The sequence below is a fragment of the Lissotriton helveticus genome, chromosome 11 (assembly GCF_964261635.1).
Source record: "Lissotriton helveticus chromosome 11, aLisHel1.1, whole genome shotgun sequence".
NCBI lineage: Eukaryota > Metazoa > Chordata > Amphibia > Caudata > Salamandridae > Lissotriton > Lissotriton helveticus.
This window is the reverse complement of record NC_136072.1, coordinates 38,403,114-38,427,577: the sequence shown is the minus strand read 5'-3', so window position 1 is coordinate 38,427,577 and position 24,464 is coordinate 38,403,114. Positions and strand designations below refer to the sequence as shown.

General features: G+C 43.6%; 34 non-coding genes across 34 annotated transcripts; all 34 read left to right on the top strand.

Annotated features, from left to right (window-relative positions):
- Window positions 1-131: 131 nt before the first annotated feature.
- TRNAG-UCC (transfer RNA glycine (anticodon UCC)) lies at window positions 132-203 on the top strand. The gene has a single exon. It is a non-coding gene; the product is annotated as a tRNA-Gly (tRNA).
- A 628-nt stretch (window positions 204-831) lies between these two features.
- On the top strand, window positions 832-903 carry TRNAM-CAU (transfer RNA methionine (anticodon CAU)). Its single transcript has one exon. It is a non-coding gene; the product is annotated as a tRNA-Met (tRNA).
- A 551-nt stretch (window positions 904-1,454) lies between these two features.
- TRNAG-CCC (transfer RNA glycine (anticodon CCC)) lies at window positions 1,455-1,526 on the top strand. Its single transcript has one exon. It is a non-coding gene; the product is annotated as a tRNA-Gly (tRNA).
- An 877-nt stretch (window positions 1,527-2,403) lies between these two features.
- TRNAM-CAU (transfer RNA methionine (anticodon CAU)) lies at window positions 2,404-2,475 on the top strand. Its single transcript has one exon. It is a non-coding gene; the product is annotated as a tRNA-Met (tRNA).
- A 548-nt stretch (window positions 2,476-3,023) lies between these two features.
- TRNAG-UCC (transfer RNA glycine (anticodon UCC)) lies at window positions 3,024-3,095 on the top strand. The gene has a single exon. It is a non-coding gene; the product is annotated as a tRNA-Gly (tRNA).
- Window positions 3,096-3,723: 628 nt separating this feature from the next.
- Window positions 3,724-3,795, top strand: TRNAM-CAU (transfer RNA methionine (anticodon CAU)). Its single transcript has one exon. It is a non-coding gene; the product is annotated as a tRNA-Met (tRNA).
- A 551-nt stretch (window positions 3,796-4,346) lies between these two features.
- TRNAG-CCC (transfer RNA glycine (anticodon CCC)) lies at window positions 4,347-4,418 on the top strand. The gene has a single exon. It is a non-coding gene; the product is annotated as a tRNA-Gly (tRNA).
- Window positions 4,419-5,285: 867 nt separating this feature from the next.
- Window positions 5,286-5,357, top strand: TRNAM-CAU (transfer RNA methionine (anticodon CAU)). Its single transcript has one exon. It is a non-coding gene; the product is annotated as a tRNA-Met (tRNA).
- Window positions 5,358-5,905: 548 nt separating this feature from the next.
- TRNAG-UCC (transfer RNA glycine (anticodon UCC)) lies at window positions 5,906-5,977 on the top strand. The gene has a single exon. It is a non-coding gene; the product is annotated as a tRNA-Gly (tRNA).
- Window positions 5,978-6,605: 628 nt separating this feature from the next.
- TRNAM-CAU (transfer RNA methionine (anticodon CAU)) lies at window positions 6,606-6,677 on the top strand. Its single transcript has one exon. It is a non-coding gene; the product is annotated as a tRNA-Met (tRNA).
- A 551-nt stretch (window positions 6,678-7,228) lies between these two features.
- On the top strand, window positions 7,229-7,300 carry TRNAG-CCC (transfer RNA glycine (anticodon CCC)). Its single transcript has one exon. It is a non-coding gene; the product is annotated as a tRNA-Gly (tRNA).
- Window positions 7,301-8,167: 867 nt separating this feature from the next.
- Window positions 8,168-8,239, top strand: TRNAM-CAU (transfer RNA methionine (anticodon CAU)). Its single transcript has one exon. It is a non-coding gene; the product is annotated as a tRNA-Met (tRNA).
- A 548-nt stretch (window positions 8,240-8,787) lies between these two features.
- Window positions 8,788-8,859, top strand: TRNAG-UCC (transfer RNA glycine (anticodon UCC)). The gene has a single exon. It is a non-coding gene; the product is annotated as a tRNA-Gly (tRNA).
- A 628-nt stretch (window positions 8,860-9,487) lies between these two features.
- TRNAM-CAU (transfer RNA methionine (anticodon CAU)) lies at window positions 9,488-9,559 on the top strand. The gene has a single exon. It is a non-coding gene; the product is annotated as a tRNA-Met (tRNA).
- Window positions 9,560-10,110: 551 nt separating this feature from the next.
- Window positions 10,111-10,182, top strand: TRNAG-CCC (transfer RNA glycine (anticodon CCC)). The gene has a single exon. It is a non-coding gene; the product is annotated as a tRNA-Gly (tRNA).
- An 867-nt stretch (window positions 10,183-11,049) lies between these two features.
- On the top strand, window positions 11,050-11,121 carry TRNAM-CAU (transfer RNA methionine (anticodon CAU)). Its single transcript has one exon. It is a non-coding gene; the product is annotated as a tRNA-Met (tRNA).
- A 548-nt stretch (window positions 11,122-11,669) lies between these two features.
- Window positions 11,670-11,741, top strand: TRNAG-UCC (transfer RNA glycine (anticodon UCC)). The gene has a single exon. It is a non-coding gene; the product is annotated as a tRNA-Gly (tRNA).
- Window positions 11,742-12,369: 628 nt separating this feature from the next.
- Window positions 12,370-12,441, top strand: TRNAM-CAU (transfer RNA methionine (anticodon CAU)). Its single transcript has one exon. It is a non-coding gene; the product is annotated as a tRNA-Met (tRNA).
- A 551-nt stretch (window positions 12,442-12,992) lies between these two features.
- TRNAG-CCC (transfer RNA glycine (anticodon CCC)) lies at window positions 12,993-13,064 on the top strand. The gene has a single exon. It is a non-coding gene; the product is annotated as a tRNA-Gly (tRNA).
- An 867-nt stretch (window positions 13,065-13,931) lies between these two features.
- On the top strand, window positions 13,932-14,003 carry TRNAM-CAU (transfer RNA methionine (anticodon CAU)). The gene has a single exon. It is a non-coding gene; the product is annotated as a tRNA-Met (tRNA).
- Window positions 14,004-14,551: 548 nt separating this feature from the next.
- Window positions 14,552-14,623, top strand: TRNAG-UCC (transfer RNA glycine (anticodon UCC)). The gene has a single exon. It is a non-coding gene; the product is annotated as a tRNA-Gly (tRNA).
- A 628-nt stretch (window positions 14,624-15,251) lies between these two features.
- On the top strand, window positions 15,252-15,323 carry TRNAM-CAU (transfer RNA methionine (anticodon CAU)). The gene has a single exon. It is a non-coding gene; the product is annotated as a tRNA-Met (tRNA).
- Window positions 15,324-15,874: 551 nt separating this feature from the next.
- On the top strand, window positions 15,875-15,946 carry TRNAG-CCC (transfer RNA glycine (anticodon CCC)). Its single transcript has one exon. It is a non-coding gene; the product is annotated as a tRNA-Gly (tRNA).
- An 867-nt stretch (window positions 15,947-16,813) lies between these two features.
- TRNAM-CAU (transfer RNA methionine (anticodon CAU)) lies at window positions 16,814-16,885 on the top strand. Its single transcript has one exon. It is a non-coding gene; the product is annotated as a tRNA-Met (tRNA).
- Window positions 16,886-17,433: 548 nt separating this feature from the next.
- Window positions 17,434-17,505, top strand: TRNAG-UCC (transfer RNA glycine (anticodon UCC)). The gene has a single exon. It is a non-coding gene; the product is annotated as a tRNA-Gly (tRNA).
- Window positions 17,506-18,133: 628 nt separating this feature from the next.
- On the top strand, window positions 18,134-18,205 carry TRNAM-CAU (transfer RNA methionine (anticodon CAU)). Its single transcript has one exon. It is a non-coding gene; the product is annotated as a tRNA-Met (tRNA).
- Window positions 18,206-18,756: 551 nt separating this feature from the next.
- Window positions 18,757-18,828, top strand: TRNAG-CCC (transfer RNA glycine (anticodon CCC)). Its single transcript has one exon. It is a non-coding gene; the product is annotated as a tRNA-Gly (tRNA).
- Window positions 18,829-19,705: 877 nt separating this feature from the next.
- TRNAM-CAU (transfer RNA methionine (anticodon CAU)) lies at window positions 19,706-19,777 on the top strand. The gene has a single exon. It is a non-coding gene; the product is annotated as a tRNA-Met (tRNA).
- A 548-nt stretch (window positions 19,778-20,325) lies between these two features.
- Window positions 20,326-20,397, top strand: TRNAG-UCC (transfer RNA glycine (anticodon UCC)). Its single transcript has one exon. It is a non-coding gene; the product is annotated as a tRNA-Gly (tRNA).
- Window positions 20,398-21,025: 628 nt separating this feature from the next.
- On the top strand, window positions 21,026-21,097 carry TRNAM-CAU (transfer RNA methionine (anticodon CAU)). The gene has a single exon. It is a non-coding gene; the product is annotated as a tRNA-Met (tRNA).
- Window positions 21,098-21,648: 551 nt separating this feature from the next.
- Window positions 21,649-21,720, top strand: TRNAG-CCC (transfer RNA glycine (anticodon CCC)). Its single transcript has one exon. It is a non-coding gene; the product is annotated as a tRNA-Gly (tRNA).
- Window positions 21,721-22,587: 867 nt separating this feature from the next.
- On the top strand, window positions 22,588-22,659 carry TRNAM-CAU (transfer RNA methionine (anticodon CAU)). The gene has a single exon. It is a non-coding gene; the product is annotated as a tRNA-Met (tRNA).
- Window positions 22,660-23,207: 548 nt separating this feature from the next.
- Window positions 23,208-23,279, top strand: TRNAG-UCC (transfer RNA glycine (anticodon UCC)). The gene has a single exon. It is a non-coding gene; the product is annotated as a tRNA-Gly (tRNA).
- A 628-nt stretch (window positions 23,280-23,907) lies between these two features.
- TRNAM-CAU (transfer RNA methionine (anticodon CAU)) lies at window positions 23,908-23,979 on the top strand. Its single transcript has one exon. It is a non-coding gene; the product is annotated as a tRNA-Met (tRNA).
- The last annotated feature ends 485 nt before the right edge of the window (window positions 23,980-24,464 follow it).

Below are 24,464 nucleotides of genomic sequence, written 5' to 3'. Positions count from 1 at the left end.
TACAATCTGCTAAAACCTTTCTACTGCTTCTCATGTTGGTATCTAAACCAAATGCACCATTGAAGCTGGTGCAAGATAGACATTGAACTCAGGGTCGTAATGTTGAGAACCGAGATTGCACAGATCAGAGGGCGTTGGTGGTATAGTGGTGAGCATAGCTGCCTTCCAAGCAGTTGACCCGGGTTCGATTCCCGGCCAACGCAGTACCAATTCTTATATATTCTGCAATCAGGATATATTTTAATGCAACATGTCACAAAATGGAAATATCATGAACAGATTAATCAGCCATTATATAAAAAATAAACAAATATGTAGGCAAGCATCTCGATCGCCCCTTCTGCTATACTCATTGTCCTACTATATGATAAGTTTCATAAAGCAGAGTCACCACTCACATGAGCTGGTAATAAATATGTTACAGTGGGAAGACAATGAACGGGCTGAGGCCCGACCACACATTATAACTAAAGCATCTCTATGTTAAAAAGCATTCCTAGGTAATGTCTAGCCTCTGAAAAAAATATGTAAAATCCATCCATAAATCTGGCAAAAGTCCCCAATATTTTGGGCATACTTGTGCTCTCACCTGAATGTAGCGCCACCTTGTAGGCGCCGAAGGTAACTGCGGCTCACAAAATGTTTTATCAGAAGGCAAGTTGAGAGGAATCCAAGAGGCAGATGTCCTTGGAAAGAGCCTCTGACTGCAGCAGGAAGGATGGATGCTTCAAATTTGCACAGTTTCCTGCCCATCGTCCTCTCACGTCCCGAACGCCCACGTCACTCCCCTGAATGCTCCTCATCTGCATAAAGAGAACACTCTGAAAAAGGAGCAGAGTGGCGCAGCGGAAGCGTGCTGGGCCCATAACCCAGAGGTCGATGGATCGAAACCATCCTCTGCTAATTTTGCTTGATTTTTCTTCCAAGGACCAAGCTGTCATTTCCACGCTGCCGGAAAGGAAAAGCGCAAGCTTGTGCCAGCTAAGTGATATAAGACTTCTCAACTATCTGTGTCTGCTGAAATACAAGAGAGGGAGTGTCAAAGGATCCACCCTGTACTTTGAAAGTAAAGACACACAATAGTAAGCATACATGACTGGTGGGACCTTCAAACACTTTTCTGTGCAGGCTTTGAATTTCATTCTTCCCTTTTTGTTCTGCTCTTATCTATCTCCTGGGCATTTCATGGAATGTTCTCTCTTTCTCTTCCCTGCTTTGCTTCCCTTGCTGCCTCTATATGTTTTATATATATATTAATTGTACTGCTGCTTTCCATTCTTCTCTTCTGCACAGCTTTGTCCTTGGTTTTAATCCCCAGTTCCTTACCCTCTGCAAATAACGTTCTACTGCTTTTCATGTTGGTATCTAAACCAAATGCACCATTGAAGCTGGTGCAAGATAGTCATTGATCTCTGAGTCATAATATTTAGAACCGAGAGCGCAAATGTCAGAGGGCGTTGGTGGTATAGTGGTGAGCATAGCTGCTTCCCAAGCAGTTGACCCGGGTTCGATTCCCGGCCAACGCAATGCAAATACTTATATATTCTGCAAGCAGGATATACTTTAATTCAACATTTCACAAAATGGAAATATCATGAACAGATTAATCAGCCATATATAAAGAAATAAACAAATACGTAGGCAAACCTCTCGATCGCCCCTTCTGCTACATTCATTGTCCTAATATATGATAAGTTTCATAAAGCAGAGTCACCACTCACATGTGCTGGTAATAAATATGTTACAGTGGGCAGACATTATAACTCTAGCATCTCTATGTTAGAAAGCATTTCTAGGCAATATCTAGCCTCTGAAAAAAATATACAAGATCCACCGATAAATCTGTCAAAAGTCCTTAACATTTTGTGCATACTTGTGCTCTCACCTGCATGTAGTGCCACCTTGTAGCTGTCGAAGGTAACTGCGGCTCACAAAATGTTTTATCAGAAGGCAAGTTGAGAGGAATCCAAGAGGCAGATGTCCATGGAAAGAGCGTCTCACTGCAGCAGGAAGGTTGGATGATTCAAATTTGCATAGTTTCCTGTCCAACGTCCACTCACGTCCCGAACGCTCCCAAACGCTCAAAAGCCTCACACCGGGCAAGCCCTCACCGGGTAGATCTCTGGCACCCAGGTAAAGCCAAATCCTGAGCATGCTAGCGCTAGTATCACAGAGAGAGATATAGAGGGTTCAAGAGCTGCTGTCTTGATAAAGGTTTGAAACGGCTAGTGCCTGAGAGTGTCTGACTTTCAGTTATGACTGATTGTGAGAGGGGAAGATGAAGTTTTTCTATACCCAGCATGCCTTGCGATATACTTAGGCAAATGAGGTGAGAGCCCGACCAATCCCATGCTACTCTGCTGAATGCTCCTCATCTGCATAAAGAGAACACTTTCCCAAAGCAGCAGAGTGGCGCAGCGGAAGCGTGCTGGGCCCATAACCCAGAGGTCGATGGATCGAAACCATCCTCTGCTAGTTTTGCTTGATTTTTCTTCCAAGGACCAAGCTGTCATTTTAAGGCTGCCAGCAAGGAAAAGCGCAAGCTTGTGCCAGCTATGGTAGAAACGACTTCTGAACTATCTGTGTCTGCTGAAATACAAGAGAGGGATCGTCAAAGGGATCCACCCTGTACCTTGAAAGTAAAGACACACAATAATAAGCATAAATGACTGGTGGGACCTTCAAACACTTTTCTGGGCATGCTTTGAATATCATTCTTCCCTTTTTGTTCTGCTCTTATCTATCTCCTGGGCATTTCCTGGAATGTTCTCTCTTTCTTTCCCCTGCTTTGCTTCCCATGCTGCCTCTATATGTTCATATCCATTATTTGTACTGCTGCTTACCATTCTTCTCTTCTTCACAGCTTTGTCCTTGGTTTCAATCCCAGTTCCTTACAATCTGCTAAAACCTTTCTACTGCTTCTCATGTTGGTATCTAAACCAAATGCACCATTGAAGCTGGTGCAAGATAGACATTGAACTCAGGGTCGTAATGTTGAGAACCGAGATTGCACAGATCAGAGGGCGTTGGTGGTATAGTGGTGAGCATAGCTGCCTTCCAAGCAGTTGACCCGGGTTCGATTCCCGGCCAACGCAGTACCAATTCTTATATATTCTGCAATCAGGATATATTTTAATGCAACATGTCACAAAATGGAAATATCATGAACAGATTAATCAGCCATTATATAAAAAATAAACAAATATGTAGGCAAGCATCTCGATCGCCCCTTCTGCTATACTCATTGTCCTACTATATGATAAGTTTCATAAAGCAGAGTCACCACTCACATGAGCTGGTAATAAATATGTTACAGTGGGAAGACAATGAACGGGCTGAGGCCCGACCACACATTATAACTAAAGCATCTCTATGTTAAAAAGCATTCCTAGGTAATGTCTAGCCTCTGAAAAAAATATGTAAAATCCATCCATAAATCTGGCAAAAGTCCCCAATATTTTGGGCATACTTGTGCTCTCACCTGAATGTAGCGCCACCTTGTAGGCGCCGAAGGTAACTGCGGCTCACAAAATGTTTTATCAGAAGGCAAGTTGAGAGGAATCCAAGAGGCAGATGTCCTTGGAAAGAGCCTCTGACTGCAGCAGGAAGGATGGATGCTTCAAATTTGCACAGTTTCCTGCCCATCGTCCTCTCACGTCCCGAACGCCCACGTCACTCCCCTGAATGCTCCTCATCTGCATAAAGAGAACACTCTGAAAAAGGAGCAGAGTGGCGCAGCGGAAGCGTGCTGGGCCCATAACCCAGAGGTCGATGGATCGAAACCATCCTCTGCTAATTTTGCTTGATTTTTCTTCCAAGGACCAAGCTGTCATTTCCACGCTGCCGGAAAGGAAAAGCGCAAGCTTGTGCCAGCTAAGTGATATAAGACTTCTCAACTATCTGTGTCTGCTGAAATACAAGAGAGGGAGTGTCAAAGGATCCACCCTGTACTTTGAAAGTAAAGACACACAATAATAAGCATACATGACTGGTGGGACCTTCAAACACTTTTCTGTGCAGGCTTTGAATTTCATTCTTCCCTTTTTGTTCTGCTCTTATCTATCTCCTGGGCATTTCATGGAATGTTCTCTCTTTCTCTTCCCTGCTTTGCTTCCCTTGCTGCCTCTATATGTTTTATATATATATTAATTGTACTGCTGCTTTCCATTCTTCTCTTCTGCACAGCTTTGTCCTTGGTTTTAATCCCCAGTTCCTTACCCTCTGCAAATAACGTTCTACTGCTTTTCATGTTGGTATCTAAACCAAATGCACCATTGAAGCTGGTGCAAGATAGTCATTGATCTCTGAGTCATAATATTTAGAACCGAGAGCGCAAATGTCAGAGGGCGTTGGTGGTATAGTGGTGAGCATAGCTGCTTCCCAAGCAGTTGACCCGGGTTCGATTCCCGGCCAACGCAATGCAAATACTTATATATTCTGCAAGCAGGATATACTTTAATTCAACATTTCACAAAATGGAAATATCATGAACAGATTAATCAGCCATATATAAAGAAATAAACAAATACGTAGGCAAACCTCTCGATCGCCCCTTCTGCTACATTCATTGTCCTGATATATGATAAGTTTCATAAAGCAGAGTCACCACTCACATGTGCTGGTAATAAATATGTTACAGTGGGCAGACATTATAACTCTAGCATCTCTATGTTAGAAAGCATTTCTAGGCAATATCTAGCCTCTGAAAAAAATATACAAGATCCACCGATAAATCTGTCAAAAGTCCTTAACATTTTGTGCATACTTGTGCTCTCACCTGCATGTAGCGCCGCCTTGTAGCTGTCGAAGGTAACTGCGGCTCACAAAATGTTTTATCAGAAGGCAAGTTGAGAGGAATCCAAGAGGCAGATGTCCATGGAAAGAGCGTCTCACTGCAGCAGGAAGGTTGGATGATTCAAATTTGCATAGTTTCCTGTCCAACGTCCACTCACGTCCCGAACGCTCCCAAACGCTCAAAAGCCTCAGCCCTCACCGGGTAGATCTCTGGCACCCAGGTAAAGCCAAATCCTGAGCATGCTAGCGCTAGTATCACAGAGAGAGATATAGAGGGTTCAAGAGCTGCTGTCTTGATAAAGGTTTGAAACGGCTAGTGCCTGAGAGTGTCTGACTTTCAGTTATGACTGATTGTGAGAGGGGAAGATGAAGTTTTTCTATACCCAGCATGCCTTGCGATATACTTAGGCAAATGAGGTGAGAGCCCGACCAATCCCATGCTACTCTGCTGAATGCTCCTCATCTGCATAAAGAGAACACTTTCCCAAAGCAGCAGAGTGGCGCAGCGGAAGCGTGCTGGGCCCATAACCCAGAGGTCGATGGATCGAAACCATCCTCTGCTAGTTTTGCTTGATTTTTCTTCCAAGGACCAAGCTGTCATTTTAAGGCTGCCAGCAAGGAAAAGCGCAAGCTTGTGCCAGCTATGGTAGAAACGACTTCTGAACTATCTGTGTCTGCTGAAATACAAGAGAGGGATCGTCAAAGGGATCCACCCTGTACCTTGAAAGTAAAGACACACAATAATAAGCATAAATGACTGGTGGGACCTTCAAACACTTTTCTGGGCATGCTTTGAATATCATTCTTCCCTTTTTGTTCTGCTCTTATCTATCTCCTGGGCATTTCCTGGAATGTTCTCTCTTTCTTTCCCCTGCTTTGCTTCCCATGCTGCCTCTATATGTTCATATCCATTATTTGTACTGCTGCTTACCATTCTTCTCTTCTTCACAGCTTTGTCCTTGGTTTCAATCCCAGTTCCTTACAATCTGCTAAAACCTTTCTACTGCTTCTCATGTTGGTATCTAAACCAAATGCACCATTGAAGCTGGTGCAAGATAGACATTGAACTCAGGGTCGTAATGTTGAGAACCGAGATTGCACAGATCAGAGGGCGTTGGTGGTATAGTGGTGAGCATAGCTGCCTTCCAAGCAGTTGACCCGGGTTCGATTCCCGGCCAACGCAGTACCAATTCTTATATATTCTGCAATCAGGATATATTTTAATGCAACATGTCACAAAATGGAAATATCATGAACAGATTAATCAGCCATTATATAAAAAATAAACAAATATGTAGGCAAGCATCTCGATCGCCCCTTCTGCTATACTCATTGTCCTACTATATGATAAGTTTCATAAAGCAGAGTCACCACTCACATGAGCTGGTAATAAATATGTTACAGTGGGAAGACAATGAACGGGCTGAGGCCCGACCACACATTATAACTAAAGCATCTCTATGTTAAAAAGCATTCCTAGGTAATGTCTAGCCTCTGAAAAAAATATGTAAAATCCATCCATAAATCTGGCAAAAGTCCCCAATATTTTGGGCATACTTGTGCTCTCACCTGAATGTAGCGCCACCTTGTAGGCGCCGAAGGTAACTGCGGCTCACAAAATGTTTTATCAGAAGGCAAGTTGAGAGGAATCCAAGAGGCAGATGTCCTTGGAAAGAGCCTCTGACTGCAGCAGGAAGGATGGATGCTTCAAATTTGCACAGTTTCCTGCCCATCGTCCTCTCACGTCCCGAACGCCCACGTCACTCCCCTGAATGCTCCTCATCTGCATAAAGAGAACACTCTGAAAAAGGAGCAGAGTGGCGCAGCGGAAGCGTGCTGGGCCCATAACCCAGAGGTCGATGGATCGAAACCATCCTCTGCTAATTTTGCTTGATTTTTCTTCCAAGGACCAAGCTGTCATTTCCACGCTGCCGGAAAGGAAAAGCGCAAGCTTGTGCCAGCTAAGTGATATAAGACTTCTCAACTATCTGTGTCTGCTGAAATACAAGAGAGGGAGTGTCAAAGGATCCACCCTGTACTTTGAAAGTAAAGACACACAATAATAAGCATACATGACTGGTGGGACCTTCAAACACTTTTCTGTGCAGGCTTTGAATTTCATTCTTCCCTTTTTGTTCTGCTCTTATCTATCTCCTGGGCATTTCATGGAATGTTCTCTCTTTCTCTTCCCTGCTTTGCTTCCCTTGCTGCCTCTATATGTTTTATATATATATTAATTGTACTGCTGCTTTCCATTCTTCTCTTCTGCACAGCTTTGTCCTTGGTTTTAATCCCCAGTTCCTTACCCTCTGCAAATAACGTTCTACTGCTTTTCATGTTGGTATCTAAACCAAATGCACCATTGAAGCTGGTGCAAGATAGTCATTGATCTCTGAGTCATAATATTTAGAACCGAGAGCGCAAATGTCAGAGGGCGTTGGTGGTATAGTGGTGAGCATAGCTGCTTCCCAAGCAGTTGACCCGGGTTCGATTCCCGGCCAACGCAATGCAAATACTTATATATTCTGCAAGCAGGATATACTTTAATTCAACATTTCACAAAATGGAAATATCATGAACAGATTAATCAGCCATATATAAAGAAATAAACAAATACGTAGGCAAACCTCTCGATCGCCCCTTCTGCTACATTCATTGTCCTGATATATGATAAGTTTCATAAAGCAGAGTCACCACTCACATGTGCTGGTAATAAATATGTTACAGTGGGCAGACATTATAACTCTAGCATCTCTATGTTAGAAAGCATTTCTAGGCAATATCTAGCCTCTGAAAAAAATATACAAGATCCACCGATAAATCTGTCAAAAGTCCTTAACATTTTGTGCATACTTGTGCTCTCACCTGCATGTAGCGCCACCTTGTAGCTGTCGAAGGTAACTGCGGCTCACAAAATGTTTTATCAGAAGGCAAGTTGAGAGGAATCCAAGAGGCAGATGTCCATGGAAAGAGCGTCTCACTGCAGCAGGAAGGTTGGATGATTCAAATTTGCATAGTTTCCTGTCCAACGTCCACTCACGTCCCGAACGCTCCCAAACGCTCAAAAGCCTCAGCCCTCACCGGGTAGATCTCTGGCACCCAGGTAAAGCCAAATCCTGAGCATGCTAGCGCTAGTATCACAGAGAGAGATATAGAGGGTTCAAGAGCTGCTGTCTTGATAAAGGTTTGAAACGGCTAGTGCCTGAGAGTGTCTGACTTTCAGTTATGACTGATTGTGAGAGGGGAAGATGAAGTTTTTCTATACCCAGCATGCCTTGCGATATACTTAGGCAAATGAGGTGAGAGCCCGACCAATCCCATGCTACTCTGCTGAATGCTCCTCATCTGCATAAAGAGAACACTTTCCCAAAGCAGCAGAGTGGCGCAGCGGAAGCGTGCTGGGCCCATAACCCAGAGGTCGATGGATCGAAACCATCCTCTGCTAGTTTTGCTTGATTTTTCTTCCAAGGACCAAGCTGTCATTTTAAGGCTGCCAGCAAGGAAAAGCGCAAGCTTGTGCCAGCTATGGTAGAAACGACTTCTGAACTATCTGTGTCTGCTGAAATACAAGAGAGGGATCGTCAAAGGGATCCACCCTGTACCTTGAAAGTAAAGACACACAATAATAAGCATAAATGACTGGTGGGACCTTCAAACACTTTTCTGGGCATGCTTTGAATATCATTCTTCCCTTTTTGTTCTGCTCTTATCTATCTCCTGGGCATTTCCTGGAATGTTCTCTCTTTCTTTCCCCTGCTTTGCTTCCCATGCTGCCTCTATATGTTCATATCCATTATTTGTACTGCTGCTTACCATTCTTCTCTTCTTCACAGCTTTGTCCTTGGTTTCAATCCCAGTTCCTTACAATCTGCTAAAACCTTTCTACTGCTTCTCATGTTGGTATCTAAACCAAATGCACCATTGAAGCTGGTGCAAGATAGACATTGAACTCAGGGTCGTAATGTTGAGAACCGAGATTGCACAGATCAGAGGGCGTTGGTGGTATAGTGGTGAGCATAGCTGCCTTCCAAGCAGTTGACCCGGGTTCGATTCCCGGCCAACGCAGTACCAATTCTTATATATTCTGCAATCAGGATATATTTTAATGCAACATGTCACAAAATGGAAATATCATGAACAGATTAATCAGCCATTATATAAAAAATAAACAAATATGTAGGCAAGCATCTCGATCGCCCCTTCTGCTATACTCATTGTCCTACTATATGATAAGTTTCATAAAGCAGAGTCACCACTCACATGAGCTGGTAATAAATATGTTACAGTGGGAAGACAATGAACGGGCTGAGGCCCGACCACACATTATAACTAAAGCATCTCTATGTTAAAAAGCATTCCTAGGTAATGTCTAGCCTCTGAAAAAAATATGTAAAATCCATCCATAAATCTGGCAAAAGTCCCCAATATTTTGGGCATACTTGTGCTCTCACCTGAATGTAGCGCCACCTTGTAGGCGCCGAAGGTAACTGCGGCTCACAAAATGTTTTATCAGAAGGCAAGTTGAGAGGAATCCAAGAGGCAGATGTCCTTGGAAAGAGCCTCTGACTGCAGCAGGAAGGATGGATGCTTCAAATTTGCACAGTTTCCTGCCCATCGTCCTCTCACGTCCCGAACGCCCACGTCACTCCCCTGAATGCTCCTCATCTGCATAAAGAGAACACTCTGAAAAAGGAGCAGAGTGGCGCAGCGGAAGCGTGCTGGGCCCATAACCCAGAGGTCGATGGATCGAAACCATCCTCTGCTAATTTTGCTTGATTTTTCTTCCAAGGACCAAGCTGTCATTTCCACGCTGCCGGAAAGGAAAAGCGCAAGCTTGTGCCAGCTAAGTGATATAAGACTTCTCAACTATCTGTGTCTGCTGAAATACAAGAGAGGGAGTGTCAAAGGATCCACCCTGTACTTTGAAAGTAAAGACACACAATAATAAGCATACATGACTGGTGGGACCTTCAAACACTTTTCTGTGCAGGCTTTGAATTTCATTCTTCCCTTTTTGTTCTGCTCTTATCTATCTCCTGGGCATTTCATGGAATGTTCTCTCTTTCTCTTCCCTGCTTTGCTTCCCTTGCTGCCTCTATATGTTTTATATATATATTAATTGTACTGCTGCTTTCCATTCTTCTCTTCTGCACAGCTTTGTCCTTGGTTTTAATCCCCAGTTCCTTACCCTCTGCAAATAACGTTCTACTGCTTTTCATGTTGGTATCTAAACCAAATGCACCATTGAAGCTGGTGCAAGATAGTCATTGATCTCTGAGTCATAATATTTAGAACCGAGAGCGCAAATGTCAGAGGGCGTTGGTGGTATAGTGGTGAGCATAGCTGCTTCCCAAGCAGTTGACCCGGGTTCGATTCCCGGCCAACGCAATGCAAATACTTATATATTCTGCAAGCAGGATATACTTTAATTCAACATTTCACAAAATGGAAATATCATGAACAGATTAATCAGCCATATATAAAGAAATAAACAAATACGTAGGCAAACCTCTCGATCGCCCCTTCTGCTACATTCATTGTCCTGATATATGATAAGTTTCATAAAGCAGAGTCACCACTCACATGTGCTGGTAATAAATATGTTACAGTGGGCAGACATTATAACTCTAGCATCTCTATGTTAGAAAGCATTTCTAGGCAATATCTAGCCTCTGAAAAAAATATACAAGATCCACCGATAAATCTGTCAAAAGTCCTTAACATTTTGTGCATACTTGTGCTCTCACCTGCATGTAGCGCCACCTTGTAGCTGTCGAAGGTAACTGCGGCTCACAAAATGTTTTATCAGAAGGCAAGTTGAGAGGAATCCAAGAGGCAGATGTCCATGGAAAGAGCGTCTCACTGCAGCAGGAAGGTTGGATGATTCAAATTTGCATAGTTTCCTGTCCAACGTCCACTCACGTCCCGAACGCTCCCAAACGCTCAAAAGCCTCAGCCCTCACCGGGTAGATCTCTGGCACCCAGGTAAAGCCAAATCCTGAGCATGCTAGCGCTAGTATCACAGAGAGAGATATAGAGGGTTCAAGAGCTGCTGTCTTGATAAAGGTTTGAAACGGCTAGTGCCTGAGAGTGTCTGACTTTCAGTTATGACTGATTGTGAGAGGGGAAGATGAAGTTTTTCTATACCCAGCATGCCTTGCGATATACTTAGGCAAATGAGGTGAGAGCCCGACCAATCCCATGCTACTCTGCTGAATGCTCCTCATCTGCATAAAGAGAACACTTTCCCAAAGCAGCAGAGTGGCGCAGCGGAAGCGTGCTGGGCCCATAACCCAGAGGTCGATGGATCGAAACCATCCTCTGCTAGTTTTGCTTGATTTTTCTTCCAAGGACCAAGCTGTCATTTTAAGGCTGCCAGCAAGGAAAAGCGCAAGCTTGTGCCAGCTATGGTAGAAACGACTTCTGAACTATCTGTGTCTGCTGAAATACAAGAGAGGGATCGTCAAAGGGATCCACCCTGTACCTTGAAAGTAAAGACACACAATAATAAGCATAAATGACTGGTGGGACCTTCAAACACTTTTCTGGGCATGCTTTGAATATCATTCTTCCCTTTTTGTTCTGCTCTTATCTATCTCCTGGGCATTTCCTGGAATGTTCTCTCTTTCTTTCCCCTGCTTTGCTTCCCATGCTGCCTCTATATGTTCATATCCATTATTTGTACTGCTGCTTACCATTCTTCTCTTCTTCACAGCTTTGTCCTTGGTTTCAATCCCAGTTCCTTACAATCTGCTAAAACCTTTCTACTGCTTCTCATGTTGGTATCTAAACCAAATGCACCATTGAAGCTGGTGCAAGATAGACATTGAACTCAGGGTCGTAATGTTGAGAACCGAGATTGCACAGATCAGAGGGCGTTGGTGGTATAGTGGTGAGCATAGCTGCCTTCCAAGCAGTTGACCCGGGTTCGATTCCCGGCCAACGCAGTACCAATTCTTATATATTCTGCAATCAGGATATATTTTAATGCAACATGTCACAAAATGGAAATATCATGAACAGATTAATCAGCCATTATATAAAAAATAAACAAATATGTAGGCAAGCATCTCGATCGCCCCTTCTGCTATACTCATTGTCCTACTATATGATAAGTTTCATAAAGCAGAGTCACCACTCACATGAGCTGGTAATAAATATGTTACAGTGGGAAGACAATGAACGGGCTGAGGCCCGACCACACATTATAACTAAAGCATCTCTATGTTAAAAAGCATTCCTAGGTAATGTCTAGCCTCTGAAAAAAATATGTAAAATCCATCCATAAATCTGGCAAAAGTCCCCAATATTTTGGGCATACTTGTGCTCTCACCTGAATGTAGCGCCACCTTGTAGGCGCCGAAGGTAACTGCGGCTCACAAAATGTTTTATCAGAAGGCAAGTTGAGAGGAATCCAAGAGGCAGATGTCCTTGGAAAGAGCCTCTGACTGCAGCAGGAAGGATGGATGCTTCAAATTTGCACAGTTTCCTGCCCATCGTCCTCTCACGTCCCGAACGCCCACGTCACTCCCCTGAATGCTCCTCATCTGCATAAAGAGAACACTCTGAAAAAGGAGCAGAGTGGCGCAGCGGAAGCGTGCTGGGCCCATAACCCAGAGGTCGATGGATCGAAACCATCCTCTGCTAATTTTGCTTGATTTTTCTTCCAAGGACCAAGCTGTCATTTCCACGCTGCCGGAAAGGAAAAGCGCAAGCTTGTGCCAGCTAAGTGATATAAGACTTCTCAACTATCTGTGTCTGCTGAAATACAAGAGAGGGAGTGTCAAAGGATCCACCCTGTACTTTGAAAGTAAAGACACACAATAATAAGCATACATGACTGGTGGGACCTTCAAACACTTTTCTGTGCAGGCTTTGAATTTCATTCTTCCCTTTTTGTTCTGCTCTTATCTATCTCCTGGGCATTTCATGGAATGTTCTCTCTTTCTCTTCCCTGCTTTGCTTCCCTTGCTGCCTCTATATGTTTTATATATATATTAATTGTACTGCTGCTTTCCATTCTTCTCTTCTGCACAGCTTTGTCCTTGGTTTTAATCCCCAGTTCCTTACCCTCTGCAAATAACGTTCTACTGCTTTTCATGTTGGTATCTAAACCAAATGCACCATTGAAGCTGGTGCAAGATAGTCATTGATCTCTGAGTCATAATATTTAGAACCGAGAGCGCAAATGTCAGAGGGCGTTGGTGGTATAGTGGTGAGCATAGCTGCTTCCCAAGCAGTTGACCCGGGTTCGATTCCCGGCCAACGCAATGCAAATACTTATATATTCTGCAAGCAGGATATACTTTAATTCAACATTTCACAAAATGGAAATATCATGAACAGATTAATCAGCCATATATAAAGAAATAAACAAATACGTAGGCAAACCTCTCGATCGCCCCTTCTGCTACATTCATTGTCCTGATATATGATAAGTTTCATAAAGCAGAGTCACCACTCACATGTGCTGGTAATAAATATGTTACAGTGGGCAGACATTATAACTCTAGCATCTCTATGTTAGAAAGCATTTCTAGGCAATATCTAGCCTCTGAAAAAAATATACAAGATCCACCGATAAATCTGTCAAAAGTCCTTAACATTTTGTGCATACTTGTGCTCTCACCTGCATGTAGCGCCACCTTGTAGCTGTCGAAGGTAACTGCGGCTCACAAAATGTTTTATCAGAAGGCAAGTTGAGAGGAATCCAAGAGGCAGATGTCCATGGAAAGAGCGTCTCACTGCAGCAGGAAGGTTGGATGATTCAAATTTGCATAGTTTCCTGTCCAACGTCCACTCACGTCCCGAACGCTCCCAAACGCTCAAAAGCCTCAGCCCTCACCGGGTAGATCTCTGGCACCCAGGTAAAGCCAAATCCTGAGCATGCTAGCGCTAGTATCACAGAGAGAGATATAGAGGGTTCAAGAGCTGCTGTCTTGATAAAGGTTTGAAACGGCTAGTGCCTGAGAGTGTCTGACTTTCAGTTATGACTGATTGTGAGAGGGGAAGATGAAGTTTTTCTATACCCAGCATGCCTTGCGATATACTTAGGCAAATGAGGTGAGAGCCCGACCAATCCCATGCTACTCTGCTGAATGCTCCTCATCTGCATAAAGAGAACACTTTCCCAAAGCAGCAGAGTGGCGCAGCGGAAGCGTGCTGGGCCCATAACCCAGAGGTCGATGGATCGAAACCATCCTCTGCTAGTTTTGCTTGATTTTTCTTCCAAGGACCAAGCTGTCATTTTAAGGCTGCCAGCAAGGAAAAGCGCAAGCTTGTGCCAGCTATGGTAGAAACGACTTCTGAACTATCTGTGTCTGCTGAAATACAAGAGAGGGATCGTCAAAGGGATCCACCCTGTACCTTGAAAGTAAAGACACACAATAATAAGCATAAATGACTGGTGGGACCTTCAAACACTTTTCTGGGCATGCTTTGAATATCATTCTTCCCTTTTTGTTCTGCTCTTATCTATCTCCTGGGCATTTCCTGGAATGTTCTCTCTTTCTTTCCCCTGCTTTGCTTCCCATGCTGCCTCTATATGTTCATATCCATTATTTGTACTGCTGCTTACCATTCTTCTCTTCTTCACAGCTTTGTCCTTGGTTTCAATCCCAGTTCCTTACAATCTGCTAAAACCTTTCTACTGCTTCTCATGTTGGTATCTAAACCAAATGCACCATTGAAGCTGGTGCAAGATAGACATTGAACTCAGGGTCGTAATGTTGAGAACCGAGCTTGCACAGATCAGAGGGCGTTGGTGGTATAGTGGTGAGCATAGCTGCCTTCCAAGCAGTTGACCCGGGTTCGATTCCCGGCCAACGCAGTACCAATTCTTATATATTCTACAATCAGGATATATTTTAATGCAACATGTCACAAAATGGAAATATCATGAACAGATTAATCAGCCCTTATATAAAAAATAAACAAATATGTAGGCAAGCATCTCGATCGCCCCTTCAGCTATACTCATTGTCCTACTATATGATAAGTTTCATAAAGCAGAGTCACCACTCACATGAGCTGGTAATAAATATGTTACAGTGGGAAGACAATGAACGGGCTGAGGCCCGACCACACATTATAACTAAAGCATCTCTATGTTAAAAAGCATTCCTAGGTAATGTCTAGCCTCTGAAAAAAATATGTAAAATCCATCCATAAATCTGGCAAAAGTCCCCAATATTTTGGGCATACTTGTGCTCTCACCTGAATGTAGCGCCACCTTGTAGGCGCCGAAGGTAACTGCGGCTCACAAAATGTTTTATCAGAAGGCAAGTTGAGAGGAATCCAAGAGGCAGATGTCCTTGGAAAGAGCCTCTGACTGCAGCAGGAAGGATGGATGCTTCAAATTTGCACAGTTTCCTGCCCATCGTCCTCTCACGTCCCGAACGCCCACGTCACTCCCCTGAATGCTCCTCATCTGCATAAAGAGAACACTCTGAAAAAGGAGCAGAGTGGCGCAGCGGAAGCGTGCTGGGCCCATAACCCAGAGGTCGATGGATCGAAACCATCCTCTGCTAATTTTGCTTGATTTTTCTTCCAAGGACCAAGCTGTCATTTCCACGCTGCCGGAAAGGAAAAGCGCAAGCTTGTGCCAGCTAAGTGATATAAGACTTCTCAACTATCTGTGTCTGCTGAAATACAAGAGAGGGAGTGTCAAAGGATCCACCCTGTACTTTGAAAGTAAAGACACACAATAATAAGCATACATGACTGGTGGGACCTTCAAACACTTTTCTGTGCAGGCTTTGAATTTCATTCTTCCCTTTTTGTTCTGCTCTTATCTATCTCCTGGGCATTTCATGGAATGTTCTCTCTTTCTCTTCCCTGCTTTGCTTCCCTTGCTGCCTCTATATGTTTTATATATATATTAATTGTACTGCTGCTTTCCATTCTTCTCTTCTGCACAGCTTTGTCCTTGGTTTTAATCCCCAGTTCCTTACCCTCTGCAAATAACGTTCTACTGCTTTTCATGTTGGTATCTAAACCAAATGCACCATTGAAGCTGGTGCAAGATAGTCATTGATCTCTGAGTCATAATATTTAGAACCGAGAGCGCAAATGTCAGAGGGCGTTGGTGGTATAGTGGTGAGCATAGCTGCTTCCCAAGCAGTTGACCCGGGTTCGATTCCCGGCCAACGCAATGCAAATACTTAGATATTCTGCAAGCAGGATATACTTTAATTCAACATTTCACAAAATGGAAATATCATGAACAGATTAATCAGCCATATATAAAGAAATAAACAAATACGTAGGCAAACCTCTCGATCGCCCCTTCTGCTACATTCATTGTCCTGATATATGATAAGTTTCATAAAGCAGAGTCACCACTCACATGTGCTGGTAATAAATATGTTACAGTGGGCAGACATTATAACTCTAGCATCTCTATGTTAGAAAGCATTTCTAGGCAATATCTAGCCTCTGAAAAAAATATACAAGATCCACCGATAAATCTGTCAAAAGTCCTTAACATTTTGTGCATACTTGTGCTCTCACCTGCATGTAGCGCCACCTTGTAGCTGTCGAAGGTAACTGCGGCTCACAAAATGTTTTATCAGAAGGCAAGTTGAGAGGAATCCAAGAGGCAGATGTCCATGGAAAGAGCGTCTCACTGCAGCAGGAAGGTTGGATGATTCAAATTTGCATAGTTTCCTGTCCAACGTCCACTCACGTCCCGAACGCTCCCAAACGCTCAAAAGCCTCAGCCCTCACCGGGTAGATCTCTGGCACCCAGGTAAAGCCAAATCCTGAGCATGCTAGCGCTAGTATCACAGAGAGAGATATAGAGGGTTCAAGAGCTGCTGTCTTGATAAAGGTTTGAAACGGCTAGTGCCTGAGAGTGTCTGACTTTCAGTTATGACTGATTGTGAGAGGGGAAGATGAAGTTTTTCTATACCCAGCATGCCTTGCGATATACTTAGGCAAATGAGGTGAGAGCCCGACCAATCCCATGCTACTCTGCTGAATGCTCCTCATCTGCATAAAGAGAACACTTTCCCAAAGCAGCAGAGTGGCGCAGCGGAAGCGTGCTGGGCCCATAACCCAGAGGTCGATGGATCGAAACCATCCTCTGCTAGTTTTGCTTGATTTTTCTTCCAAGGACCAAGCTGTCATTTTAAGGCTGCCAGCAAGGAAAAGCGCAAGCTTGTGCCAGCTATGGTAGAAACGACTTCTGAACTATCTGTGTCTGCTGAAATACAAGAGAGGGATCGTCAAAGGGATCCACCCTGTACCTTGAAAGTAAAGACACACAATAATAAGCATAAATGACTGGTGGGACCTTCAAACACTTTTCTGGGCATGCTTTGAATATCATTCTTCCCTTTTTGTTCTGCTCTTATCTATCTCCTGGGCATTTCCTGGAATGTTCTCTCTTTCTTTCCCCTGCTTTGCTTCCCATGCTGCCTCTATATGTTCATATCCATTATTTGTACTGCTGCTTACCATTCTTCTCTTCTTCACAGCTTTGTCCTTGGTTTCAATCCCAGTTCCTTACAATCTGCTAAAACCTTTCTACTGCTTCTCATGTTGGTATCTAAACCAAATGCACCATTGAAGCTGGTGCAAGATAGACATTGAACTCAGGGTCGTAATGTTGAGAACCGAGCTTGCACAGATCAGAGGGCGTTGGTGGTATAGTGGTGAGCATAGCTGCCTTCCAAGCAGTTGACCCGGGTTCGATTCCCGGCCAACGCAGTACCAATTCTTATATATTCTACAATCAGGATATATTTTAATGCAACATGTCACAAAATGGAAATATCATGAACAGATTAATCAGCCCTTATATAAAAAATAAACAAATATGTAGGCAAGCATCTCGATCGCCCCTTCAGCTATACTCATTGTCCTACTATATGATAAGTTTCATAAAGCAGAGTCACCACTCACATGAGCTGGTAATAAATATGTTACAGTGGGAAGACAATGAACGGGCTGAGGCCCGACCACACATTATAACTAAAGCATCTCTATGTTAAAAAGCATTCCTAGGTAATGTCTAGCCTCTGAAAAAAATATGTAAAATCCATCCATAAATCTGGCAAAAGTCCCCAATATTTTGGGCATACTTGTGCTCTCACCTGAATGTAGCGCCACCTTGTAGGCGCCGAAGGTAACTGCGGCTCACAAAATGTTTTATCAGAAGGCAAGTTGAGAGGAATCCAAGAGGCAGATGTCCTTGGAAAGAGCCTCTGACTGCAGCAGGAAGGATGGATGCTTCAAATTTGCACAGTTTCCTGCCCATCGTCCTCTCACGTCCCGAACGCCCACGTCACTCCCCTGAATGCTCCTCATCTGCATAAAGAGAACACTCTGAAAAAGGAGCAGAGTGGCGCAGCGGAAGCGTGCTGGGCCCATAACCCAGAGGTCGATGGATCGAAACCATCCTCTGCTAATTTTGCTTGATTTTTCTTCCAAGGACCAAGCTGTCATTTCCACGCTGCCGGAAAGGAAAAGCGCAAGCTTGTGCCAGCTAAGTGATATAAGACTTCTCAACTATCTGTGTCTGCTGAAATACAAGAGAGGGAGTGTCAAAGGATCCACCCTGTACTTTGAAAGTAAAGACACACAATAATAAGCATACATGACTGGTGGGACCTTCAAACACTTTTCTGTGCAGGCTTTGAATTTCATTCTTCCCTTTTTGTTCTGCTCTTATCTATCTCCTGGGCATTTCATGGAATGTTCTCTCTTTCTCTTCCCTGCTTTGCTTCCCTTGCTGCCTCTATATGTTTTATATATATATTAATTGTACTGCTGCTTTCCATTCTTCTCTTCTGCACAGCTTTGTCCTTGGTTTTAATCCCCAGTTCCTTACCCTCTGCAAATAACGTTCTACTGCTTTTCATGTTGGTATCTAAACCAAATGCACCATTGAAGCTGGTGCAAGATAGTCATTGATCTCTGAGTCATAATATTTAGAACCGAGAGCGCAAATGTCAGAGGGCGTTGGTGGTATAGTGGTGAGCATAGCTGCTTCCCAAGCAGTTGACCCGGGTTCGATTCCCGGCCAACGCAATGCAAATACTTAGATATTCTGCAAGCAGGATATACTTTAATTCAACATTTCACAAAATGGAAATATCATGAACAGATTAATCAGCCATATATAAAGAAATAAACAAATACGTAGGCAAACCTCTCGATCGCCCCTTCTGCTACATTCATTGTCCTAATATATGATAAGTTTCATAAAGCAGAGTCACCACTCACATGTGCTGGTAATAAATATGTTACAGTGGGCAGACATTATAACTCTAGCATCTCTATGTTAGAAAGCATTTCTAGGCAATATCTAGCCTCTGAAAAAAATATACAAGATCCACCGATAAATCTGTCAAAAGTCCTTAACATTTTGTGCATACTTGTGCTCTCACCTGCATGTAGCGCCACCTTGTAGCTGTCGAAGGTAACTGCGGCTCACAAAATGTTTTATCAGAAGGCAAGTTGAGAGGAATCCAAGAGGCAGATGTCCATGGAAAGAGCGTCTCACTGCAGCAGGAAGGTTGGATGATTCAAATTTGCATAGTTTCCTGTCCAACGTCCACTCACGTCCCGAACGCTCCCAAACGCTCAAAAGCCTCACACCGGGCAAGCCCTCACCGGGTAGATCTCTGGCACCCAGGTAAAGCCAAATCCTGAGCATGCTAGCGCTAGTATCACAGAGAGAGATATAGAGGGTTCAAGAGCTGCTGTCTTGATAAAGGTTTGAAACGGCTAGTGCCTGAGAGTGTCTGACTTTCAGTTATGACTGATTGTGAGAGGGGAAGATGAAGTTTTTCTATACCCAGCATGCCTTGCGATATACTTAGGCAAATGAGGTGAGAGCCCGACCAATCCCATGCTACTCTGCTGAATGCTCCTCATCTGCATAAAGAGAACACTTTCCCAAAGCAGCAGAGTGGCGCAGCGGAAGCGTGCTGGGCCCATAACCCAGAGGTCGATGGATCGAAACCATCCTCTGCTAGTTTTGCTTGATTTTTCTTCCAAGGACCAAGCTGTCATTTTAAGGCTGCCAGCAAGTAAAAGCGCAAGCTTGTGCCAGCTATGGTAGAAACGACTTCTGAACTATCTGTGTCTGCTGAAATACAAGAGAGGGATCGTCAAAGGGATCCACCCTGTACCTTGAAAGTAAAGACACACAATAATAAGCATAAATGACTGGTGGGACCTTCAAACACTTTTCTGGGCATGCTTTGAATATCATTCTTCCCTTTTTGTTCTGCTCTTATCTATCTCCTGGGCATTTCCTGGAATGTTCTCTCTTTCTTTTCCCTGCTTTGCTTCCCATGCTGCCTCTATATGTTCATATCCATTATTTGTACTGCTGCTTACCATTCTTCTCTTCTTCACAGCTTTGTCCTTGGTTTCAATCCCAGTTCCTTACAATCTGCTAAAACCTTTCTACTGCTTCTCATGTTGGTATCTAAACCAAATGCACCATTGAAGCTGGTGCAAGATAGACATTGAACTCAGGGTCGTAATGTTGAGAACCGAGCTTGCACAGATCAGAGGGCGTTGGTGGTATAGTGGTGAGCATAGCTGCCTTCCAAGCAGTTGACCCGGGTTCGATTCCCGGCCAACGCAGTACCAATTCTTATATATTCTACAATCAGGATATATTTTAATGCAACATGTCACAAAATGGAAATATCATGAACAGATTAATCAGCCCTTATATAAAAAATAAACAAATATGTAGGCAAGCATCTCGATCGCCCCTTCAGCTATACTCATTGTCCTACTATATGATAAGTTTCATAAAGCAGAGTCACCACTCACATGAGCTGGTAATAAATATGTTACAGTGGGAAGACAATGAACGGGCTGAGGCCCGACCACACATTATAACTAAAGCATCTCTATGTTAAAAAGCATTCCTAGGTAATGTCTAGCCTCTGAAAAAAATATGTAAAATCCATCCATAAATCTGGCAAAAGTCCCCAATATTTTGGGCATACTTGTGCTCTCACCTGAATGTAGCGCCACCTTGTAGGCGCCGAAGGTAACTGCGGCTCACAAAATGTTTTATCAGAAGGCAAGTTGAGAGGAATCCAAGAGGCAGATGTCCTTGGAAAGAGCCTCTGACTGCAGCAGGAAGGATGGATGCTTCAAATTTGCACAGTTTCCTGCCCATCGTCCTCTCACGTCCCGAACGCCCACGTCACTCCCCTGAATGCTCCTCATCTGCATAAAGAGAACACTCTGAAAAAGGAGCAGAGTGGCGCAGCGGAAGCGTGCTGGGCCCATAACCCAGAGGTCGATGGATCGAAACCATCCTCTGCTAATTTTGCTTGATTTTTCTTCCAAGGACCAAGCTGTCATTTCCACGCTGCCGGAAAGGAAAAGCGCAAGCTTGTGCCAGCTAAGTGATATAAGACTTCTCAACTATCTGTGTCTGCTGAAATACAAGAGAGGGAGTGTCAAAGGATCCACCCTGTACTTTGAAAGTAAAGACACACAATAATAAGCATACATGACTGGTGGGACCTTCAAACACTTTTCTGTGCAGGCTTTGAATTTCATTCTTCCCTTTTTGTTCTGCTCTTATCTATCTCCTGGGCATTTCATGGAATGTTCTCTCTTTCTCTTCCCTGCTTTGCTTCCCTTGCTGCCTCTATATGTTTTATATATATATTAATTGTACTGCTGCTTTCCATTCTTCTCTTCTGCACAGCTTTGTCCTTGGTTTTAATCCCCAGTTCCTTACCCTCTGCAAATAACGTTCTACTGCTTTTCATGTTGGTATCTAAACCAAATGCACCATTGAAGCTGGTGCAAGATAGTCATTGATCTCTGAGTCATAATATTTAGAACCGAGAGCGCAAATGTCAGAGGGCGTTGGTGGTATAGTGGTGAGCATAGCTGCTTCCCAAGCAGTTGACCCGGGTTCGATTCCCGGCCAACGCAATGCAAATACTTATATATTCTGCAAGCAGGATATACTTTAATTCAACATTTCACAAAATGGAAATATCATGAACAGATTAATCAGCCATATATAAAGAAATAAACAAATACGTAGGCAAACCTCTCGATCGCCCCTTCTGCTACATTCATTGTCCTGATATATGATAAGTTTCATAAAGCAGAGTCACCACTCACATGTGCTGGTAATAAATATGTTACAGTGGGCAGACATTATAACTCTAGCATCTCTATGTTAGAAAGCATTTCTAGGCAATATCTAGCCTCTGAAAAAAATATACAAGATCCACCGATAAATCTGTCAAAAGTCCTTAACATTTTGTGCATACTTGTGCTCTCACCTGCATGTAGCGCCACCTTGTAGCTGTCGAAGGTAACTGCGGCTCACAAAATGTTTTATCAGAAGGCAAGTTGAGAGGAATCCAAGAGGCAGATGTCCATGGAAAGAGCGTCTCACTGCAGCAGGAAGGTTGGATGATTCAAATTTGCATAGTTTCCTGTCCAACGTCCACTCACGTCCCGAACGCTCCCAAACGCTCAAAAGCCTCAGCCCTCACCGGGTAGATCTCTGGCACCCAGGTAAAGCCAAATCCTGAGCATGCTAGCGCTAGTATCACAGAGAGAGATATAGAGGGTTCAAGAGCTGCTGTCTTGATAAAGGTTTGAAACGGCTAGTGCCTGAGAGTGTCTGACTTTCAGTTATGACTGATTGTGAGAGGGGAAGATGAAGTTTTTCTATACCCAGCATGCCTTGCGATATACTTAGGCAAATGAGGTGAGAGCCCGACCAATCCCATGCTACTCTGCTGAATGCTCCTCATCTGCATAAAGAGAACACTTTCCCAAAGCAGCAGAGTGGCGCAGCGGAAGCGTGCTGGGCCCATAACCCAGAGGTCGATGGATCGAAACCATCCTCTGCTAGTTTTGCTTGATTTTTCTTCCAAGGACCAAGCTGTCATTTTAAGGCTGCCAGCAAGTAAAAGCGCAAGCTTGTGCCAGCTATGGTAGAAACGACTTCTGAACTATCTGTGTCTGCTGAAATACAAGAGAGGGATCGTCAAAGGGATCCACCCTGTACCTTGAAAGTAAAGACACACAATAATAAGCATAAATGACTGGTGGGACCTTCAAACACTTTTCTGGGCATGCTTTGAATATCATTCTTCCCTTTTTGTTCTGCTCTTATCTATCTCCTGGGCATTTCCTGGAATGTTCTCTCTTTCTTTCCCCTGCTTTGCTTCCCATGCTGCCTCTATATGTTCATATCCATTATTTGTACTGCTGCTTACCATTCTTCTCTTCTTCACAGCTTTGTCCTTGGTTTCAATCCCAGTTCCTTACAATCTGCTAAAACCTTTCTACTGCTTCTCATGTTGGTATCTAAACCAAATGCACCATTGAAGCTGGTGCAAGATAGACATTGAACTCAGGGTCGTAATGTTGAGAACCGAGCTTGCACAGATCAGAGGGCGTTGGTGGTATAGTGGTGAGCATAGCTGCCTTCCAAGCAGTTGACCCGGGTTCGATTCCCGGCCAACGCAGTACCAATTCTTATATATTCTACAATCAGGATATATTTTAATGCAACATGTCACAAAATGGAAATATCATGAACAGATTAATCAGCCCTTATATAAAAAATAAACAAATATGTAGGCAAGCATCTCGATCGCCCCTTCAGCTATACTCATTGTCCTACTATATGATAAGTTTCATAAAGCAGAGTCACCACTCACATGAGCTGGTAATAAATATGTTACAGTGGGAAGACAATGAACGGGCTGAGGCCCGACCACACATTATAACTAAAGCATCTCTATGTTAAAAAGCATTCCTAGGTAATGTCTAGCCTCTGAAAAAAATATGTAAAATCCATCCATAAATCTGGCAAAAGTCCCCAATATTTTGGGCATACTTGTGCTCTCACCTGAATGTAGCGCCACCTTGTAGGCGCCGAAGGTAACTGCGGCTCACAAAATGTTTTATCAGAAGGCAAGTTGAGAGGAATCCAAGAGGCAGATGTCCTTGGAAAGAGCCTCTGACTGCAGCAGGAAGGATGGATGCTTCAAATTTGCACAGTTTCCTGCCCATCGTCCTCTCACGTCCCGAACGCCCACGTCACTCCCCTGAATGCTCCTCATCTGCATAAAGAGAACACTCTGAAAAAGGAGCAGAGTGGCGCAGCGGAAGCGTGCTGGGCCCATAACCCAGAGGTCGATGGATCGAAACCATCCTCTGCTAATTTTGCTTGATTTTTCTTCCAAGGACCAAGCTGTCATTTCCACGCTGCCGGAAAGGAAAAGCGCAAGCTTGTGCCAGCTAAGTGATATAAGACTTCTCAACTATCTGTGTCTGCTGAAATACAAGAGAGGGAGTGTCAAAGGATCCACCCTGTACTTTGAAAGTAAAGACACACAATAATAAGCATACATGACTGGTGGGACCTTCAAACACTTTTCTGTGCAGGCTTTGAATTTCATTCTTCCCTTTTTGTTCTGCTCTTATCTATCTCCTGGGCATTTCATGGAATGTTCTCTCTTTCTCTTCCCTGCTTTGCTTCCCTTGCTGCCTCTATATGTTTTATATATATATTAATTGTACTGCTGCTTTCCATTCTTCTCTTCTGCACAGCTTTGTCCTTGGTTTTAATCCCCAGTTCCTTACCCTCTGCAAATAACGTTCTACTGCTTTTCATGTTGGTATCTAAACCAAATGCACCATTGAAG